The sequence below is a fragment of the Argopecten irradians genome, chromosome 3 (genome assembly GCF_041381155.1).
Source record: "Argopecten irradians isolate NY chromosome 3, Ai_NY, whole genome shotgun sequence".
NCBI classification, from domain to species: Eukaryota; Metazoa; Mollusca; class Bivalvia; order Pectinida; family Pectinidae; genus Argopecten; species Argopecten irradians.
Genome location: NC_091136.1, coordinates 18,512,303 through 18,535,502, shown reverse-complemented (window position 1 = coordinate 18,535,502; position 23,200 = coordinate 18,512,303). Strand labels below are relative to the sequence as shown.

General features: G+C 36.3%; 1 pseudogene; it reads left to right on the top strand.

Moving 5' to 3' along the window:
- LOC138319520 (fibrocystin-L-like) overlaps positions 1–23,200 on the top strand; it is a 103,569-nt pseudogene that overhangs the window by 6,233 nt on the left and 74,136 nt on the right.

Here is a 23,200-nt window from a genome sequence, read left to right as displayed (position 1 = left end):
AAAGATCCGATACATTTCCAAAAGGATGAAATGATTAAAAGTTTACTAATAACCCCAGTCAACTACGGTGTGTTTATAAGGACGACGTCGGGGATCATAAACGACCTGCTTTATGGAAATTAAACTTTGTATTTAATTTATCTATTCAAGTTGGTTCAGAGAATAAGGCAATATCTACAAAAGTTAATAATATTTGGAACTCAAGTTTTAAAGTAATGATTCAGAAATTATCACCCGTTTTGGTTAATTTATGTACTTTTAGTTTAATGCTGCCATACTTCTTGAATTTCAGATTGCCGGCTAAATTTGAAAATTAAATAAGATCGAATTATTTTGTGTCAAGCGCTACAAAATAAAAATACTCACTATATTTACATGTGTTCTATTTGCTTAAAGTCAACTTAGCCAATCATTATATTATTATTATATAGCGGAATAGGTACATGTAGTAAATTAGGCAGCCATTTTGAAATACAAAATGGCGGTCTTTCTACATTAAGTTAAACCCTACCAGAATGATCCATAATCAATAATAATAAGCATTTATAATATGGGTGAAGACGTTTAAGAATGTTAACTTAATGATTTGCTCGATCACTGATAGAGCGAAATACGGAAACAACTTTTAGTTTAACGGCCATCTGGAGTTTCGAAATGGCGGTCATTTTGAAATTAAATTAAGAATAAAAATGTTCATGCATCAATCACTACAAAAGTATCAATACTCTCATTATATCTTCAGGTGTTTATTTGCTTAAAATCAGCTTGGCCAATTAGTTGTATTATATACAGATATAGCTCGAAAAGTTGGCGACTATTTTGAAATACATAAGTTTAACACTGCCAGAATATTCCAAAGTATCAATAACATGGGAGTAGACGTCTAAAGTTTCGGTCTAGCTGGTATAGAACGTGAGCTTTGGATCGCAGAAGGTGGTTTTTGGCGGCCATTTTGAAAACCAATATGGCGGCCGCCAGAGGCCATGATTTTTTGTGATCCATTTTTTCCTGAAACTTTATGTCCTAAAGAAGCCATATGCAAAGTTTCATGCTTTCTTCAAAATTTGAACGAAGTCTCAAGTGACCTATTCTAATTGCCTTTTGTCCGTGGTCGTGCATCGTGCGTAGTCCGTCGTATGTCCATAAACAATTTACATTTTCAACTTCTTCTCAAAAAGCGCTGAAGCAAATTCAATGAAATTTTGCACAAAACTTCTAAGGCATAAGGACAATCAAAATTGTGAATTATATGGTCCCCAACCCCCTGGGGGCTGTGGGAGGGACCAAAAGGGGTAAAATTGGCTATAATTTCAAAAATCGTCCTCTCCAATCACAGATGTGATGGAATCAAATACTCTTCACAGATAGAAAGGTCTAAAGGTCTTTTACAAAAATTGTGAATTTTATGACCCTAGGGTCTCAGGTTTCCCCTTTGGATGGGGTTAAGTTTACTATAGTTTATATAGGGAAAACACATTTTTAAACATTATTTGGTCATTTGTAAATTATTTGTAAAAGGATTTTGTTTGTTTGTTTGTTTGATTAATTAACGTCCTATTAACAGCTATGGTCATGTAAGGACGGCCTCCCATGTATGCGGTGTGTTGCGTGTATGTTGTGCGAGGTGCGTGTTTCAGGAGACTGCAGTATATTCATGTTGTGTCTTCTTGTATAGTGGAACTTTTGCCCTTTTTATAGTAAATGAGTCAAATGTTGTCAGAATTATACCTATGAAGTGGCCATTGAATCCTATTAACAAATTTTCCATGAATGACTCCCAGTGGCCTTAGGGGTGGGGTCAAAAGGGGTCAAATAAGCTAAAACTTCAAAAATCTTCTTCTGAAATTCTGGAACTGGTAGAATCTAATACTCTTCATAGATTGAAAGGTCTTAAGGTCCTTTACAAAAATTGTGAATTATATGACCCTGGGGTCTCATGTTTCCCCCTGGGGAGGGGGTCAAGTTTACTATAGTTTACATAGGAAAAACACATTTATGAATGTTATCTGCTTATTTTTCATAGGAAATTAGTCAAACTTGGTTAGAATTATTAGGCTGAGATAGCATTTTATCGTCATATCCATATTGGTCCTGGCTAACCCCCAGGGCCCTTAGGGGCGGGGCCAAAAAGGGTCAAATAGGCTAAAACCTCAAAAATCTTCTTCTGAATTCACATATTTGATGGAAGCAAATACTCTTCATAGATTGGAGGGTCTTAAGGCCCTTTACAAAAATTGTGAATTTCATGGCCCTGGGATCTCAGATTTTCCCCTGGGGAGGGGGTCAAATTTGAGATAGTCTATATAGGAAAAACAGATTTATGAACATTATTTGCTTAGTTTTAATAGGAAATGAGTCAAATTGGTTAGAATTATTAGCCTGAAATAGCATTTTAACACCATATCCATATTGGTCCTGGCTGATCCCCAGGGACCAGAGGGGCGGGGCCAAAATGGCTAAAATTTCAAAAATCTTCTTCTGAATTCACAGATTTGATGGAACCAGATAATCTCCATAGATTAAAAAGGGAAATTTATAAAATCACTGACAGTGATTGACTTCTAGTTTGGTTTTGTTGTTTAACATTAGCAAAGCAGATTGGAATTTTAAGCATAAGGTTTGGTAACATAATACACTAACTATCAAATTGAAAAACAAAAAATAAAAATTCTAATACGAAAGTTCAACTTTAAAGTTTATTTTAATTCGTAAATAATTTTTATAGATTTGAACCAACTTTGCAATGCTCATTCTGTAGCAGCACTCAGGTGACCGCCAAGGCCTCTTGGGCCTCTTGTTAAGCTTAGCCGCTCCACTTATAAACCTGGCGAAACGAATAAAAGATAATTCTTTACTCTCTTTGTCAAACCAGCCAGATTCATCTGCGACACCGACTATCACCAGTATATCACCGTCTTCTGGTCCAGCGGGTGAGTAAAATTAAGGTTACCATATATTTCATAGGAATCTACGAAAAAACTCATGATTTACCAATTCATCAGATGGTGGGCTATTCATCCATGGTCGATCGTCTGTCCTTCCGTCCGTTAACAATTCATGAAAGGATTTATCTGAAATTTCATGTGTAGGTTTCCCTAGGGCCTTAGTTGTGCATATTGCTTCGTTTGTTATTTTAACGTCCTATTAGCAGCCAGAGTCCTGTAAGGACGGCATCCCATGTATGCAGTGTGTAGCGTGTGTGAAGTGCAAGGTGCGTGTTTTGGTAAACTGCGGTATGTTCGTGTTGTGTCTTCTTGTATAGTGGAACTCTTGCCCTTTTTATAGTGCTATATCACTGAAGCATGCCGCCGAAGACACCAAGCAACACACCCAACCCAGTCACATTATACTGACAACGGGCGAACCGGTTGTCCCACTCCCTGTATGCTGAGCGCTAAGCTGGGGCAGAAACACTTTTATAGACTTTGATGTGTCTCGGCCAGAGGACAGAACGCAGAGCCTTCCTCACAGGGGCGAACACTCAACTAAAGGCCAAAAGTGAGGCGGTGCCAAGGGAGGCATTAGGAAAGATATACTCAGCTAGGAAGAAGAGAAAAGAAAATATCCTAAATTTAGTCGCCTTTTACGATCATGCAATAGGGGCAGCAGGAACAATTCTAACGCCCTACCTGCAGGGCCGTTTAGTCCTTATGTCTCTGGTGCCCAGTATGAAAAGAAGTGTAACAAATGAGTTTCTTCCGTTATTAGGTTGATGTGACCGGCATGTTCGGTGACTTTGGCAGAATATATCAGTAAGAAACCACTAAAAAGGGAATATTCAATGGAAAATCATTTCGAATATGGTATATTGAAGTCATAATCATTGCTTTATTGGCTTTAGCTATTTCCTAATACTGTTTGATGTAATGGAGAGCGAAACCACGGGAAAATTGCAAAAAGTTTAGTTTTTAATAGGGTTGAAACATATTTGGGAAACATATTTGATAGTAGGCACCACAATCCTTCCAAGAATGTTTTCTGGAGTTTTTATTTTGTTTCCATTTCAAGATATGTAAATCGTGTAGATATTGTCTGATTTAGTATTTTTGGAGTTAACCATTTACATTCGGTCTGTTGATTTATATTAATTCTAGGGATATTATTGACTTTGAGAGGGAGCACATTAGGTTCGAAGTATGGTTTAAATGCAAACTTAAATGGAAACAACAACAAAATATCACGGTATGTATATACTCATAATTATGTGTTATTAACTGTCGGGTCTAAAATAACGATTGGTTGTTTTTCTTTCATGTACCTCTCCAATTTGAGCGCATAATGAACTAAAAATTAAAACTACTTTCTAGCCTGGGGCTCATTCTTTCGGCTCGTAAAACAGATTCGATTATTTCTCGTTGATAGTTTGCTATAGACACTTTGTATTGCGAAAGTGACATGAAAAAGGTCAGGAAACAACTTTATATCGAATCTCATTTGCAGTCCGTTTTACAGTATTATGGCATCTGACATCATTTCATAATGGATTACTTTTGGATGACCTTTTGAATTGAACAATTGATTTACTACCTTCATATTTCTTGACATCTCAGAATCATTTTCGTGTATGTACAGGCAACATGGAGCTTAACATTAAGAAGATCTCGGACGAGTTCTAAAATCGGACTTTTTCGAAATTTATTTACGGAGTCATTGCACTTTCCAATAATATTGCTATGAACACGATAACTTGAGTAAATATTAATTGAAAGGTTAATTATTAATCTCTGTTTGCAGCCTTCTATCAGTAAAATTTTGGAAATCGGAATAATTCGACTGGAGGTACTGACATGTGCAATAGACTTTTCAACACAATATTTTTCTTTACTCGTTTATCTCAATGAAACTTGGTTTGCAGCTGAACAAGTCTTGGACGAGTTTTAGCAAGGATATTGTATGACTAGATTACTGAGTTATTGCCCTTTGTAACGATAATGTTATTTGACTATATTTTACAAATGTTTTATATGTTAATAGTAGGTGATCGTTAATGCTCATGGCCTCGTTTATAGGACAAATTGCAAAATGGACGTATTCTTTATATTTATTTCAGAGTAAATGTTGGCGGGGGTGAATGCCATTTAATGTCACCAGAAGGCCAAATGTAAGTATAGCAGGTATACTTAATAACTACGCTAGTATGTTATCTTTACAAGCGCTCAACCAAAAGTAACGGAGTGTCAAGGGGGCGTCAGAAAGAAGACAGTTAGTTAGGAAGAAAAGAAAATATAACATCCTAAAGGAGGAGTGTCGAATTGGTTCCTCTGGTGGTCATGACTGATAAGCATTATTAGCTCACCATGGCGCTGCGTCCGTCAACATTTCCTTTTAATCGCTACTACTCATAAAGTTCTACCTGGATTCTGGCCAAATTTGGCCAGAAACATCATTGGGGGAAGGGGTATAAATTTTGGCTCTAACCCCCTGGGGGCAGGAGGGGCGGGGCCCAATAGGGGAAATAGAGGTAAATCCTTTAAATTGCTACTTATCATAGAATTCTGCATGGATTGTAACCAAATTTGGCCTGAAACATCTTTGGGGGGAAAGGAAACAGAGTTTGTATACATTCTGTCCCAGACCTCCTGGGGGCTCAATTGGATAAATATAAGTAAATTCTTTAAATCACTACTAGTCATAGAGTTCTGCATGGATTATAACCAAATCCTTTGGAACATCTTTGGGGGAAGGTGAACAGACTTTGTATAAATTTTGGCTCTGAACCCCGGGGGCAGGAGGGGCGGGGCCTGCTAGGGGAAATAGAGGTGAATCCTTTAAATCGCTACTAGTGATAGAGTTCTGCATGGATTATAATCAAAATTTGCCAGAAACATCCTTTGAGGAAGGTGAACAGAGTTTGTATCAATTTTGGTTCTGATCCTCCTGGGGCAGGAGGGGTAGGGCCCAATAGGGGAAATGGAGAGAAAAATTAAAATTCATTTAGAAAAGAAACAATGAACTTGTATTCAAAAGATAACTTGGCATTACAAACAAGGTGAGCGATACAGGCCCTTTGGGTCTCTTGTTTTTTGTTTACATTTGTTTACCAGCTTATCTTACTTTTGAACATAGAAATGCATTTATTGGTGTTTTTAAGTTTTAGAAATAGAAGATCCCATCCCATCCCAAATACTCTTTGCCTAAGTTTGTAATATGCAGATATATTGCTCAATGCAATATAATATTATATTAACAATTTTGTCTGGTAAATCATGGTACCAGATGATTTGTTTGTTTGATTAAATTTACGTCCGATTAACAGCCAGGGTCATATAAGTACGAAATTCCATGCATACGGTGTGAATTGTGTATGAAGTGAGCAGTGCGTGTTTTGGGAGACTGTGGTATATTCGTTTTGTGTCTTATAGTGGAACTCTTGCCCTTTTTATAGAGCCATATCACTGAAACATGCCGCCAAAGACACCAAGCAAGACACCCCACACATTATACTGACAACGGGCGAACCACTGAACCGGGTAAACAAAAATAATGCTCATGGCAACCAGAGGGCCGAAATTGATACCCCTCCATTAAGGTACAATTCTAATGTCCTACCTGCAGGGCCTCTAGGTTCTTCCCCCTGGCCGAGACACACCATAGTCTATAAAATTGGTAGTTTTAACATTCAGCATTAAGGGCGTAGGTCGACTGGTTTGCCATTGTCAGTATAATGTGACTGGCTGGGATGTACTTGTTCGATGTCGTAAGCGGTATGCTTCAGTGAAATAGGGCTCTAAAACGGTAAGAGTTCCTGTATTACAAAGATACACAGTATACCACAGCCTCTAAAACCGTTAGTAAAATTTCTCTTGTTTTCTTGGCTAATATTTGAAACATATCGGATATATCTGAATATCTATGTATTGCAATTACCACCATAACGCTGCACTAATTACTTACTTTGTAATTTGTCTATCAAAATGTTATAAACTTGCCTTGTTATACGATGTACGCGTTCAAAATTAATAACAATGAACACGCCGACACTTAATTGTTTTAAAGAATCTTAATCATATGAAATAATATATTGTAATGTTACAGTTACGGAATTGCCTCGGATTATATGAAATGCAAGATGAGTGCATTAGGGTCAAAAATAGGTAAGATTATGTTCGTGATATGTTTAAGATTCTGAATATAAGTTACATTGTAGTTTGCCATGATCTCAAATTTGTTAGTAAACCTGTACATTTATGTTGCGTAATTCTAATTGTCGGACTAAGCTTGTATTTTGCACACTTGAAATTATACATATGTAATAGTCTGTAGTAGCCCATTAACAACAGTTCATACTACACTTATATTTTGCCCAGTAACTATTTGATATTTTAACCTATTGTGAAACTCTTCTTTAAGGAAACATAAATGCCAGCTATACCTTATTACCGTCAGGCAGGTGAGTATTATACTCAGCATCACTTGGTTTGAATTTTATAGTATATGCGCATTATATATATAGGATCTTATATGAGTGTTCATTTCATAAGAAATTTTATGAAACGAGTCTAAGAAGTTTTTATTTTTGCGAGCCTTGGCGTTTCATATAATCTCATATGAAATGAACACAAATTTAAGAATCTTTTTATCACATAATTACAAATACCGACATAACAAAGAATTGCACGTCAAAATGTATTCCAAAAATCTAGCAGAGGCCGCCATTTTGTCCCGAAGGCCTCGTAATCCTAACGTCATTTTATTGTTTATGTCTTGCGTCACAATGGATTTCCAGCCAATGAGAATCGCTCCAGGTCATATTACACTAGTGACATACGTAAAAACATTATACGGGCGAAATCACTGGATATCAGGCGGATTATGTGATAAAAACATCTAGTCAATGGTGACAATATTGCCTATATAAAACTTATTATACCCCCGCAACGAAATTAAGAAAATTATACTGGACAGAATTTAATAAAATCTGGTACACAGAACCCTGACATAAAGGGGAGTTGAGCAAACTGTATTGAATTCTGTAATGTCCTTTATCAATGGAGACATTGCTAACTTTGTGCAGCGGGGATATTAGTCGTTCATTCTGGCGAGTTTTAATTAGTTTTGGTTTGATACAATTACTCTCTTATTTAATGTATTTTGTGATCTACGCTGCTATGTCTTTCACTTGTTAAAGATGCTTCACCGCCGACAGAGCATAAATGATACTTATCGTTTGAACAATGATATAATTTAATTGTGTATACATTTGTCTAATTAACACAGAGAAATAAAATAAAATAATTTATTTTGCTTTTGGTGCATGCGCAATCAGCACTTCCTTTCATATAAGATAAAGACCACGGTTTTTTTTGGGGATGTAATTAATTATTTTTGATGCTTTGTTAACTTGAAGTAAAATTAGAAGCTCAAACTTTTCAATGGTGGAAATGTATGTCACTTTTGTAACTGAAGAGAAATGCAAATTCTTCTGCTCCTGTTTTGAGAGAGAAAAATACCATTTGTCAGCGGTGGAGCATCTTTAAAGTATTTATCATATGATAAATGACTTTGAAATGTGTACATATTTTGTGACATTGATTATGTCTTACAGGTCAAAGGTAGATTTAGGTCTTTTAAAGGTTTCAAGAAACGGCCAAATATTTATGTTCCAAAGCTATGCAGGTTTGTATAGAGATATCATGAGGACTGTATTAGTGGGCTTAGGCTGAATCGATCATCGGTGACTAAGTAGCTATACGGTACAGCATTCGACTAGTGTTTGGAGGTCCCGGGTTCGAATCCAGGTCTGGTCGCTACATATTCTCTTCTCCTGTTACAGAATTGACGCCAAACTAAAATACGGATTCGATCTCGGGACCTCCATGATCTACCGCTGAGCTACCAGGTTACTGATGATCTACCCAGTCCAATCCCGCGACACATTAGTAAATTATCGAAATAAAATTGGTGAAGAGGTCGCTGTCACATAAAAATATAAACTAAATAAGAGATTGAGTCTTAAAATCAAATATTAGGCTACAACTATCAGCAAATGTGAAAATCTTGTTATGAATAAAGTATAAAATTATTATACCTGCTACTCGCAATACAATTTGCAAAATAACCATATTCTGTTTTATTAACCGCAGAAGTTCATTCCATTTCCCCGTCATCTGGAAGTACTGAAGGAGGAACGTTGCTAACCATAACTGGAAAGTCTTTCGATGAAACCCGAACCAAGGCTGTTGTTAAAGTCGGCGGTTGGTATACATGGTTATCATCAAAGCATGATATAGACTCTGAACACTGTGGAAATGTCTAATATTTGGTGATGTTGTGAGACTCGGTAATCTTATTTTGAGTATTGTATCCATGATGCCTCTTGCGAATTTACAGAAACATTTCAAATGTTGAGGGAAGGACAATGTGGACATTTATACATATAGCAATGTTTAAATGATAACTTTTAAACTTCATTCCAAATTAACTAAGAAAGTAAAGAGTGTGTTAAGATAAACATTTGATATAGAGGTATATGTGAAATTAATTTCATAAACAGACATATTTAATTAGTACAGAACATTCACACTAAGATCAGTTCTTTATAATTATTTGTTCCAGGTACTATTTGCGACGTAATTCATCTTAATGACACAGTGATAATCTGTAGGACCGGACGAAAACCATCATCGTCCCAGGAAATGTTCCCAGGTAATGTATCCGCATCAGGACTATGTCTGTAGGATACGATTTACTTCAAATAGAACGTATTAGGCACAGAAGTAATCGTAATCGTGTAAACAGAATAGATAGGAATACATAGGACTACAAACCGTCTTGATCGAGGTATGCGTCAATCATATTATTTGAAAGAATCGAGCTTTTCACGCTAACGGAAACGGAAATAAAACAACATAACGCAATATTTAATGCAGACCAGGAAAACATTACGAAAAAAATAAACTATGATTTAAATACAATGTACTACGAATTTGACTCTTTATGTTGTTAAACAGGAAATAGAGGTATAGCTGTTGAATCGTGGACCGGAACTGTAAGGAACCTTGACAAAATAAGAACCTTAAATGAAAGTTCACCAGGATATCAGATGACGATCTCAGATACAACTCACATACCTAGAAATGACTCCTATGGCAGTAACAGACGACTGAAAGGATTCTTCGTACCACCATTTGATGGAAAATATGAATTCTTTCTTTCAACAATTGGTCCATACAAGTTGTACTTAATGGATAACTTGGTAATTTCATATATTTATTTCACAAAGACAATACAACTACTATGTAAATGTTATTAATGATGATGGCGGTTTCGGTCGTTCTATTTATCATTTTCACCGTAAACACTTATATATGTATTCAACACTTAAACACTATTTGTTATGATGGTAATAATGGCGATACGCAATGTATTTGTAACTTCACAGAGACAATATCCAATGGTCTAAATAGCAAAATAGATCGACAACTATTTGTCAGATATTTTCACCGATTTAAAGAAATCTGTCATTTTGAAGGAATGAATAACTGATATTTATGTTGCAGCTGTCATCACAGTCCTCGGGATCGAAAACCATATCACTTCATTCAAACCAAAGGTAACCCTTATGTTCGATATGTATTGAATTCCTATTTTCTCTGACAACCATTGGTTTTGGATGTGATATATCTGTAAAACATTAAATATAATATTAGCCCCGAATGATGATCCACGAGCGCATGTGAATATCGTATGCAATTGCAACTGAATAAGATGAATTTGCCGTGACGACAATTGATTTCACAGCTACTGTTTATCAAGACTTTTAAGATATCGTAACCCCTGGTAATTAAGGATGCAGTGGTTTTATAGCAATCCATTTTTTGTTCAGCGGGATTTAAAAAAATGTATTACAATAAGTCGTTATATAATCTTACATGTTACAGCTACTACATGGAATTACTATACTGGCAAACTGGCTCTTCGGCTCTTTTTGCAAACCTGGCGGTTCGATATTTGGACAGCATAGTGAACCATCATATGGCAGGGAACGTACAACAAGAGGAACAGCAAATATGGATAATTTCTGACCCTATAAAGGAAAAACAAACTATATCGATAACAGATATCACAACTGGTAGTGTAGTGCATGAAGTACAAGAGATAATTATCCAGGGGAGAGTACCAGCTAGTTTTCGCCTCGGATTGTATGCCGTTTATACAGGTAAATAAGGTATACCTATGGGTACCATACAAAAAAGGAGATATGATATAAACTTTATTTATTTTACATCGATTACGAAACAAGTTATACAACTTATGTAAATCACTCTCGATGGCCCGGATGTAAGCACGCGAGGGATCTTAGTGTGTGGGAGGAAACCGGTGTGCCCGGAGAAAACCTACGTGATCGGGCAGGTGACCCCTAACCTTTTCACGTCCGTACCGGAGATCGAACCCCGGCCGGCTAGTTGAAAGGCGAGTGGCTTAACCACTACACCACCCGATCACCCGAAAAAGGAGAAAGCAAATAGGGGATGTTTATGTGTTTATGGATACAGCATACTGACTAAGAAGTGTATATAATAACGATATTGTATAACTAGTTGTATTACATTTCATGTGTTTACAAGCATTTATTGTTTACTAAATCTTACTTTTCCAGATGTAACCGTTAAGATATTCATCAAATTACTTTCATAATATGTTAACACATTGATTGTTTGCTTCATCTTTTATTATTTAGAATTATAATAAAACGTCCTGGCAGACATAATTATTAAAATTCTTTCTTATAATTTTGATCTCAATATCAAAACTAGTTCGGACAAGTATAAGCATACATGTACATTTTAAGTATAGTATTAATATTTAAAAATCATAAATGTCTCGGAATGTATTCATTTTTCATTCCAGAACTAATTTTGTTTGAAGCAACAGCTGAAGATATTGAAAATGCCTTACAAGCCATTCCCGTATTTGATACTTCCGAAACGGTGTCCGTGAACCGATCGTCATTCGGTGACGGGTTCAAATACATTGTTACGTTCATATCTGAAAGAGGTATGTTTTGTAATATATTCTCATAATTAATTAAAATTAAAAAAAAAATAAAAATAATTAATCGAGGAAGATTAAATATTAAAATACCTTCAATTTTTTGTTCAATATAATTAACGTGTATGTTATTCAGTTTATGCGATATTGTTCAAAGGTTCCATATAATAACGTCGATTATATTTTATGGATGATAGCGCCGAAAGAAGAACTGCAAGAACTGAAAACCAAAAATGAAGAACCGTTGGGATAGTTGTATTTTGAAAGATATTTAGATTTATTTCTCAAAATAATTGCAGGAAATTTCCCTGAACTTGAGGTAAAGAAAGTGTCGGGTGCTGTATCTGTGAAGATCAATACAACACGTAACGGAAACCCAAGTGGAGGAAAGTTAGCACTGATGATGTCTGGGGTCCCAGCTCCTCTTATCGACATCAATGCGTCACGAGACCAGGTGTTTGTATATGATATGTACCAGAAGATACATCACATACTGCTCTATCCTTTTAAGAAAATAATTATTGCATTGTCGATTTGGTTTGTTTGTTTGATTAATCAACGTCCTATTAATAGCCAGGGTCATGTATGGACGGCACCCATGTATGGGGTGTGTATCGTGTATGAAGTGCGGGTATATGACTTGGGAGTTTGCGATATGCGTTTGGTGATCATACTAACGCCTCTCTTGAAACCACCCTAATTTTGGTCTTCGATTGAGCCCTCGCCCCTGTGAGGAAGGCGTTGGGTTCTATCCCCTTGTCGAGATACACCATAGTCTATAAAAGTGGTAGTTTCTTCTCCTGCTTGGCGCTCAATATAAAGTTACTGGAACGACTGGTTCGTCCGTTGTCAATATAATGCGACTAGATGGAATATGGTGCTTGGTGTCTTCAGCGGCATGTATTAGGACTAAAAAAGGGCTAGAGTTCTACAATACAAGATGAAACAACAAGAACATACCGCAGTCTTCCAAAACACACACCTCGCAGATCACACACGCTAGGCACTGCAGCGCATACATGGGAGGCCGTCCTTACACGACCATTAATTAATCACACAAACAAACAAAATCGACATGAAGCGAATTTATCTTAAAAAACATTTTGAAACAGATTCACTATTTTATAGCATCAAATTGACGGAACAGAATATTGTATTCCAAAATGGTATGGCAAAATACAGATGATTAATAATTGGATTTTGATATTTCAGATATTAGAAGCAGTTGAAGAGCTGTTCAATAGTAGTTGTCCAAGCTACTGGACTTCACCGAAGCACACATTTTTATACGAAGACTTTGAGGAACGTACCCCGTCTTCTATGCGTGGAAGCCGACAAAACCGATATGAAGCATTTTGTGGAAGTTGGGTTTTATCCAATCCTACTTATCTCCTCTATGAAAAGTCTATATACCTTGACGTAAATCCATGGGTAAGTATATAATGCCGTCACATGTTTTAAATTAATTTCAAAAATATCCATATTTATTTATTAGGTCATCTTAACCGAAGGGTCAATATGACCTGTACCCATCATCTTCTGTCCACTATCGTGCGCCGTGCGTAAACTTTTCATTCAAACAGCTTCTTCTCAATAACCGAATGGCATCAGGTACTGATGTTTGGCTTGTAGCATACTGAGATAAAGGGCTAACCAAATGGATAGCCTTGTTTGTTTCTTTAGTTAACTTAATTGGTGCCCTATTATTAGCCATGGACATGTAAGGACGGCCTCCAACGCATGCAGTGTGTTGCGTGTATCAAGTGCGAAGTGCGAGTTTTGGGAGACTGCGGTATATTCATGTTGTGTCTTCTTGTGTAGTGGGACTTTTGCCCTTTTTATAGTGCTGTATCACTGAAGCATGTCGCCGAAGGCACCAAGCAATACAAGCAAGGTGACAGGAGTCAAAAAGGCTAAAATCTTTAAACGACCTCTTTTGAATAACATATTGAATAATCGGCCTGTAGAATGATATGAAGCGCTACCACCTTTGTTCAAATAAATGTCGATGACCACAATTCAAGGTCAAAGGGTTCAGATCGACTAAAATATTTAAACTACTTGGTAAAACTAAATGGACAAAACATGTACAATTCACTTCATACACGCTACACACTGCATACATGGGAGGCAGTCCTTACTTAGGGATTAACCTCTTACTTTGTTTAGTTTATGAGATGATAAACCCAATGGAGCGCAAGGTACGTACAATTAACCGACTGCTCCACTGGGTTTATCATCTCATAAACTAAACAAAGTAAGAGGTTAATCCTTATATTTACAATATTTTCTTTAAAAAATAAAATCAACCTAAACGTCAGATACAATCATTTACTGTGTTATTCGCCGTGAAAATTATACTGCCGTCGTGTTATCCATGCATAACAGCCATTCAGAAAAGCGCGCCGTTGATTGACAGCTTAATCCCGCTGTTTTATTCCATGACGTCACAAAATAGTTCCCATATTTCAGTTATTTTATTCATGTCAAATATCAATAATACATTAAAAAATAAACATGTTTTATTGTATGTATTCGAATGTCTCGTAATGTGTTATTTGTAAATATTGACACGTGATTTTTGGGAATGTCAAAGGAAGTCCGTCAAAGTTTACAGGTATTTATACGCACCGAATCGGGTCACGTTCTGAACTCAAGTTATTGGGAAATAAATAGATCTGCCCTAACATAGTTTATCGATACAGAAACAGTGGCAATTGTAAATATATGTCCTCACATGCTGACCCTCCAGGTAGGGCGTTAGAATTATACCTGCTGCCCCTATTGCATGATCGTAAAAGGCGATAAAATCTAGGATCTTATCTTTTCTCTTCTTCCTAACAGACTTTATGTTTCCTAATGCCTCCCTTAGAACCGCCTCACTTTTTGCCTTGGGTTGAGCGTTCGCCCCTGTGAGTAAGGCTCTGGGTTCTGTCCCCTGGTCGAGAAACACCAAAGTCTATAAAAGTGGTAGTTTCTGCCTGCTCCTGCTTAGCGCTCAGCATACAGGGAGTGGGACGACTGGTTCGCCCGTTGTCAGTATAATGTGACCGGGTGGGGTGTGTTGCTTGGTGTCTTCGACGACATGCTTCAGTGATATAGCACTATAAAAAGGGCAACTGTTCCACTATACAAGGATACGCAACACGAATATACCGCAATCTCCCAAAACACGCACCTCGCACTTCACACACGCTACACACAGCATACATGGGAGGCCGTCCTTACATGACACTGGCTGTTAATAGGATGTTATAATAAACAAACGAGCAAACAAAATGTAGGAAGTTAATTTAATCAAACAATGGCCCTGCGAGTAGGACGTTAGAATTTTACCTGCTGTCCCCAATGAATGTTCGTAATGTGCGACAAAACTTGAGATGTTAGTCAGCAGACCGTTAAGGTCCATGAGCCAATTGCTAGTTTCTCAAATTGGACAATCATTATGCCTGTCATGTTCTTTTATTTGCGAAATACTTCTCTGATGGTAAATACAATGGCCTACTCTAAGCGAATTTTGAGTCCTACGGTTCTTCCCATTCAAAGAACGTCCTTACAAAAGATTCTTTTTTAGATTGGTTGATTGATTATTGTAACGTCCTAACAGCCAGGTTATCTTAGGACGGTCTCCCGTGTATGAGGCGTGTTGTATGTTTCTGTGTTTTTGGGAGATTGCAGTGTATTCGTGGTGTGTGTTAGATGATCCTGACTGTTAAAAGGACGTTAATTTGATATACCAAACCAAGTCGAACTTATCAGTGTCAACTAATAATGCTTTTCAAAATGTACTTTACAGCTCTGTATGGCATTTAAAGGAAATATTCATTACGTTTATATGGAGTTTACATACACTGATGAAGACGAAAAGAGATCTACTTCACATTCTTTTTACGACCTTGTCATATCATCTAATACCAACCAGTAAGTATATACTTAATAAACAAAAATAAACCATACCAAAACAGCAATCGCAATTTAAACTATATTTAAACAAGGACAAACAAGTCTCACAAAAGAGTTGCATGCTATTTTCTTGTTTTAATTTGAACACTTAAATATTTCTGATATATACTCAAGCATTAAGCTCATTTTTTGTAATTGTAGATGGCACTATGACTGCTTCAATCTAAAGAACGCCATAACAAAGATCATTTCTGACGCAGAGAACATTATTCTGAGGAGTTTCCAGATAGTCCGTTCCGAAGATGTTCTTATAGATACTGTTTATATCGGACGAGATGCGACTGTAGAGGACACAGGTTAGTGCTGTTAATAAATACTTAGTTTGTTTGATAGATGAATATTGCGGCAAATTATTGGACGCGGGTGTGAATTCATAAATACATTTGTATATAATATAACTCCGTATCGGCATCAATGTTTGAATGTGGTACTTGTAAGCCTATGTCTTCACAATATCTCATGCTGCTACTCGGACAGCCCACCTTCAACTATGGAAACTGTGTGCTTTAAGATAATCCGTAGTCATTTCTAAATCGAGTTCTTATGCACTGGTTTGATTTACATTGTATATGTGAACTTAAGTGGACAATATGCTTATGTTGTGATATAAGTAGAAACTCTCGTCTGCTTTGTCCAAGCAGAACATCTCAACACCTGCACATTGTACTGATCCGAAGTAGGCATGCCTTTTGCACTTGAAAGAAAAAGGAACAGACGGATATTTTATAAAACTCGAGTGGTCAGTGTCCAAAAAAGATCTATTTGCCAGGGATACATTTAATTAGTATTATAGGTATAAAAACGTACAGATGGATTCAGGTATATAAGCCACTTTTTGTAACGGTATTGTTCAGGATGTTTTAAGTTTTGACCTGGCTCTGCGAAACTACAATTTGTTTTAAAACACCGTAATGAAGTAAATATCTTTAGTGCAGTTTAGGAATATGTCATTGAAAACTGATGACGAAAGGCGTAGCTTATTTCCATTATATATGGTGATTATTTTACTCGATTTTGGACTATTGTGCAGGTGATGTGCATCTTCGACGTCTAAGTTACCTTCCAAATGGATACAAAATAACTGATGTTGATGTCACCAAACATGAGAATGATATTGACGTTACCCTAACAACAGTTCCTGGTGGACACGATTTTCCATTGTTTTCTGTCGATCACACGCAGGTAAAGACAGCCATGACATAATTTACTCCTTTATAGAGATAATTATCATTTTAATAATTATGTCCCCCAAACGAAGTGGGGGATATATTGTTTTTGCTCCGTTTCTTATTATTATTATTATTATTATTACAGCTAACCGATACTTACATTATATACATCATTGACTTTTTAGGTAAAATATGTGTTTTCGTTTAAATATATCACATACAGTGTATATGAAAATAATGACAATAAAAAAGCTAGCCGAATTTTATAACATATATATATATAATTAATTTTTCACAGAAAAAAAAAACGGGCAGCCACTTGAAACGTCATGATATACACGTGCATATCAAAAGGTACTTTGAAATGACATACGTATCAAATTGCTAGTAAACGTTTCTGTCATAATTTGCATGCCCCTGTGTTTTGGCTGAGGTGACAAGATTGCATTTTACGGTCTCGGAATAGCAGTTAGGACTATTTGTTTTACACATGTTCATAGAAATTTAACAGTCGAAAACAGATATATCTAGATTTAATATCCCATGAAAGAGTTACATATATAAGACCACGATCGAGAGCATCGTGGGTAGTGATAGGCCAAGGACGTCGCCTTGCAGGCGGTGTATGGGATTTGCAAATTAGTTAGTCTAGATGAAATAAATGATTAATCTAATTACTTGTTTATGTAAATAATGAATGTACTTGCAATATATCTAACGTTAGACATTTTTATTTTGCTATAATTAATATCGATGCTGCTATCGTTTGTGCGATGAGATGAGATGAGGAGGTTTTGCCGAGTCATCTCGGTTTTCCTTGTCGACACCAAAATAAAACTTGTATTGTAAGATAGTGACCGTGTATTCTGTTTATCCTGCAACTTTTTCATTATACACACAGAAGATGGTATTCAAAACGAAAGCAAATTGCTTGTTATTTACACGATTTCGCTCAAAGCGAAACGCTTCTTTGATGATCAAAAAAAGATGCATTCACTAAACCGAATGAGTGTGTACTCCTTTTTACTACCGTGGGAAATATGTAAGGGACGTCATTCCGGTGATTGTGACGTCACTGTTTGGCGGGACTGACTGCCGTTTCATTCACTCCTACTAAAAGTGACGTCACTGGAATGTTCGGGATCTAGTCATCAAATTTAGAAATTGAATCAAACGAAAGAAATTAAACATTTATTTACTGACATCGTAATATTTTCCTATTGCAACTATTATAGGAAATTCTTATTATCCGGTATCGAGTTCTGTGCCTGACTAATGTCGATATTAGAGCTGAAAATGCATTGTTTCTTGATATTGTTCCGCTTCTTTTGTTGACTTTAAATTCGTAAAATGAACTTAACCCGCGAAGGGCGTCAGAACGCTTGTTTTCAACGGGAATAAACACCGTAGTGATAAAGACCTTCCAAGTATGGCAAAAGTGAATATTTGTATCAGGGAAATATGGACACAAAAAGTCGATTTTCTCCAAAAGTAAGTAAGTTCCACTACATTAATTTTGCTGGAACACTTTAAAAAATCGTTCTGATTTCAGAACAATTGGAATTATGAAGATACCTCTTACAGTATTTTTATTATTATTATTATATATAATGTAAGTTAATTATTATTTTTATTCTTATTTCTTCTGGTTTCTTCCGCCGCGCGTGTTTCCGCAGCTTTTCTCAGAAACTACTGGGCCGATTATCACGAAACTTCACATACATATTCATTAGGGTATGGGATTGTGCATAAAGGTTTTTTTTCCCAACCGGAAGTCCAAGATGGCCGCCAGGGCCCATTTCCTGTTTTCAGGTTTCGGTCTCCGATCTCGCTGAAAATTGGTCTATGGGGGTTTTAAGGGATGGCGAACATCATGAAAACATTTTCACGAAGATTTTTGGTATTTCAAGATGGCTGCTGGCCCACTTCCTGTTTTCAGGTTTCGGTCTCCGATCTCAAAGAAAATTGGTATATAGGGGTTTTAAGGGATGGCGAACAACATGCAAAGGTTTTCGTAAAGATTTTAATATTCCAAGATGGCCGCTGGCCCACTTTCTGTTTTCAGGTTTCGGTCTTCTATCTCAATGAAAATTGGTATATAGGGGTTTTAAGCGATGGCGAACAACATGCAAAGGTTTTCGTAAAGATTTTGGTATTCCAAGATGGCCGCTGGCCCACTTCCTGTTTTCAGGTTTCGATCTCCGATCTCGCTGAAAATTGGTCTATGGGGGTTTAAATGATGGCGAACATCATGAAAACATTTTCGTGAAGATTTTTGGTATTCCAAGATTGCTGCTGGCCCACTTCCTGTTTTCAGGTTTCGGTCTCCTATCTCAAAGAAAATTGGTATGTAGGGGTTTTAAGGGATTGCAAACAACATGCAAACATTTTCGTAAAGATTTAAGTATTCCAAGATGGCTGCTGGCCCACTTCCTGTTTTCAGGTTTCGGTTTTCTATCTCAATGAAAATTGGTATATAGGGGTTTTAAGGGATGACGAACAACATGCAAAGGTTTTCGTAAAGATTTTGCTATTCCAAGATGGCCGCTGGCTCATTTTCTGTTCTTAAGATTTCGATCTCCGATCTCCATGAAATTTGGTCTACAGGAGGTTTTAAAGATTTTTGGTATTCCAAGATGGCCACTGGGATCACTTCCTGTTTTTATATTTTGGTCTCTGATTTCAATAAAAATTAGTATGTAGGGGTATTAAGGGATGCTTATCAATATGATGAAAATTTTAAAAGATTGTCGCTCGGCAAACTTCCTGTTTTCAAATTTTTCGTCAGCATTTCATTGAAAATTGGTAAATGGGGGTTTTAACTTAAAATTTTAAGGGATGCCATACAGTCATGATTACTGCCAAATCAATTTCTCTGAAATTAGCCTGGTATTACCGTATTTTTGCGCATATAGATTTCAGATTTGTTGCAATTGGAGGTGCGTTTGGGGACTATGTAATGGTGTCCATTACAATGAGTACTTGTTTCCATTAATTTACATCATAATTAATACATAAGTACAAAATACTGGCATCATCCAAACTGATTTATTGATGTGAACACAGCATCATGTTTGGTTACTTCTGATTATCATCACGTTCTTCTATTCGTAATGTAAATATATATCATTTCTTTCACCCTGAATGATTTTTTTTCGTCTTAATTGAACATTCTACCATCACAACATTTACTGTTTGCTTCATAACACGTTCGGCAACATCGAAACCTTTGATTTAGTTTTTAGCCCACCAACATCTGATAGTGGGCTATTCAAATCGCCTTTCGTCCGTGGTCCGTCCTTCCGGCCGTTAACAATTATTGATCCGACATACCACCATTTTTTATTCAATATTACATTAAATAACAATTTATGTTCCTTCGTAGAAATACTCACACGCCATTTCCTTAATTCATAATTGTATTCTTTATACATGCATACATTACTCTCCATCTTCGATTGTGATAGTTGAAGTTTTTTACCACTATGTCTTAGTGAACGACTGGTTCGCCCGTTGTCAGGATAGTGTGACCGGGTGGGGTACGTTGCTTGGTGTCTTCGGCGGCATTCTTCAGTGCTATAGCACTATAAAAAGGACAAGAGTTCCACTATACAAGAAGACACAACACAAATATACCGCAGTCTCCCAAAACACACTGCATGAGAGGCCGTCCTTACCTGACCCTGGCTGTTAATAGGATGTAAATTTAAAGATGCTCCATCGCTGACAAATCGTATTTTTTTTACTATTAAAAACTGGAGCAAACGATTTAGTATTTTTCTTTAGCTACATAAGTTACTTACTTTACACCATTACCACAATTGAAAAGTTTGAGCTTCTAATTCTATTTTAGGTTAAAAATATAAAAAATAATTAATTGCATCCCGAAAAAATTCCATGTCACTATATCCTATATGGAATGAAATACTGATTGCGCATGCACCAAAAGCAAAAATAAATTATTTTGTGTATTTTTTGTGTTAATTAGACATATACATACACGATCAAACACCAATTGTTGTTCAAATGATGAATATCATTTATGCTCTGTCGGCGGTGGAGCATCTTTAATTAAACAAACAAACTATATCTCAAAATGTAAGGATCTGTTTCAAATGTACGTTTCCTGGAGCCCTATTTGTGCATATTGCATATTGAAGTTTGTTACCGCTTTTTCGCAGAAAGTATTGAAGGGATATTTCGCATATGTTGTTTGAAGAAAAACAGAGAAACGATCCCTATTTCCATTATCAGATAGAAATCATTCTTTCGTGGATGGCAAGATCCCTCTTGGATCTCTTGTTATGTCGTGTGGTTTAGATTATCTTGGAAAACGTTTACTAGCACACTCTTACTTTTAAAGCATGGTGTCAAAAGTAATGAATTAAATAAAGTATAGCTGCCAATATAATGCTTCCAAGAACATACCGTGATATGATTTATATGATTGCGACGCAACACAATGTTTCGTGTTTCGTGAACATATAGTAATTTCCTCTGCAAGTATATTATGTAGTATGCAAGTGTGATTTTCCAATTATTTTAAATACTTTTTTCTATATAGCTAACTCCCGACACGAACATATCGGTGACAAGGAAGGAAGCAGCCTCACCTCCACTTGGGGGATTCTTTGATTTAACTCTGAGAGGCCAAACCTTCAAATGTACGTAAATATGATATGATAAGAATATATAAAAGTCGATGGCTTTCATTTTTTCTGTTGGCTTACCATGATGAAGCTTGACACCATATATTAAATGTTAAAGCCCTTTCACAAAATGGCAGTGTGTTATTTTTTTGAAAATTTGGACGGGTCAAGGATCAAAGTTGTCGGGGATCGAAATTGTATTTTGCATTTAAGAGATTAAAACTTATTTTTCTTCAGTTTTCAATTAATTCACTAGATATTGATGGACGATTTTTGAAATTTTGCTACAGATTCATTTCGTTCAGATAATGTTAAGGTCATAGCTGTAGGATATGAGATTCTAACGTTAATAGTGAATGGAAAACTATAACGATACTTAAACAGAATACCGATATGTATACCTGTATGAATCCGGCATCACATTGCTCCACCGGATGTGCAGAGTTGAGTTTCATTCTGGTACGCTTGTTTCCTCCTATTTCACCATATACATTCCTCATAACATTTGTATTGACAGATTGTAGATCTAAAAGAAATAAAATAGAATAACAAAATGCAGGAATTACACTAACTTTGGTGATTTGTTTAGCAATTCCGGTAGGAGTCGGTCTAAGCGAAATGACAGCAATCCTGCTGGGATTTAAAGATATTGGTCTTGTTGTGATGACGTATTATAAACATACCGAAATTGAAAAGATATGGAGGTTCCGATTCGACACCTTTCCAGGAAATGTGGAACAAATCCAAGTACGATCTTTATCAGTCATTCTTTACCTCAAAACGCAAAGCATGATTAACTTTCATCAATGAAAATATGACTACTAGTTATGTTATGACAAAATGAAATTATATTCCATGAAGGAAATAGTAGGTTTTCATGTGAACTAGAGAGTAAAGGATGATCATGTAATTTTCATTTAAAAGGGTTGTCTAAATGTCTATGGACCGATCATGCTTTAAACACGACATAGTGAATAAATATTTAAAATTTGGACTGATTTTCTGAATGATGATGTTGTTCTTTTCCTGTAGGTTTATACATACATATTGATTTTAAAAACGTTTTTTGTAAATTTGTTTGCAGATAAATTCGAGTTATGTATCCGGTGATAACGTTTGCCAATATGTTTCTACAATTCATGAAGGGCAATACACTATAGACCCTTTGTATGGAGAAATGTTACAGACAGCTCACGATACACCACAGGTACAGTAGTTAGATATAGACTGTATAGAGAAATGTTACAGACAGCTCACGATACACCACAGGTACAGTAGTTAGATATACACTGTATAGAGAAATGTTACAGACAGCTCACGATACACCACAGGTACTGTAGTTAGATATAGACTGTATCGAGAGATGTTACAGACACCTCAACAGGAGATGGGTGTCCCTCAGGGTGGTATCTTGTCTGTCACACTTTT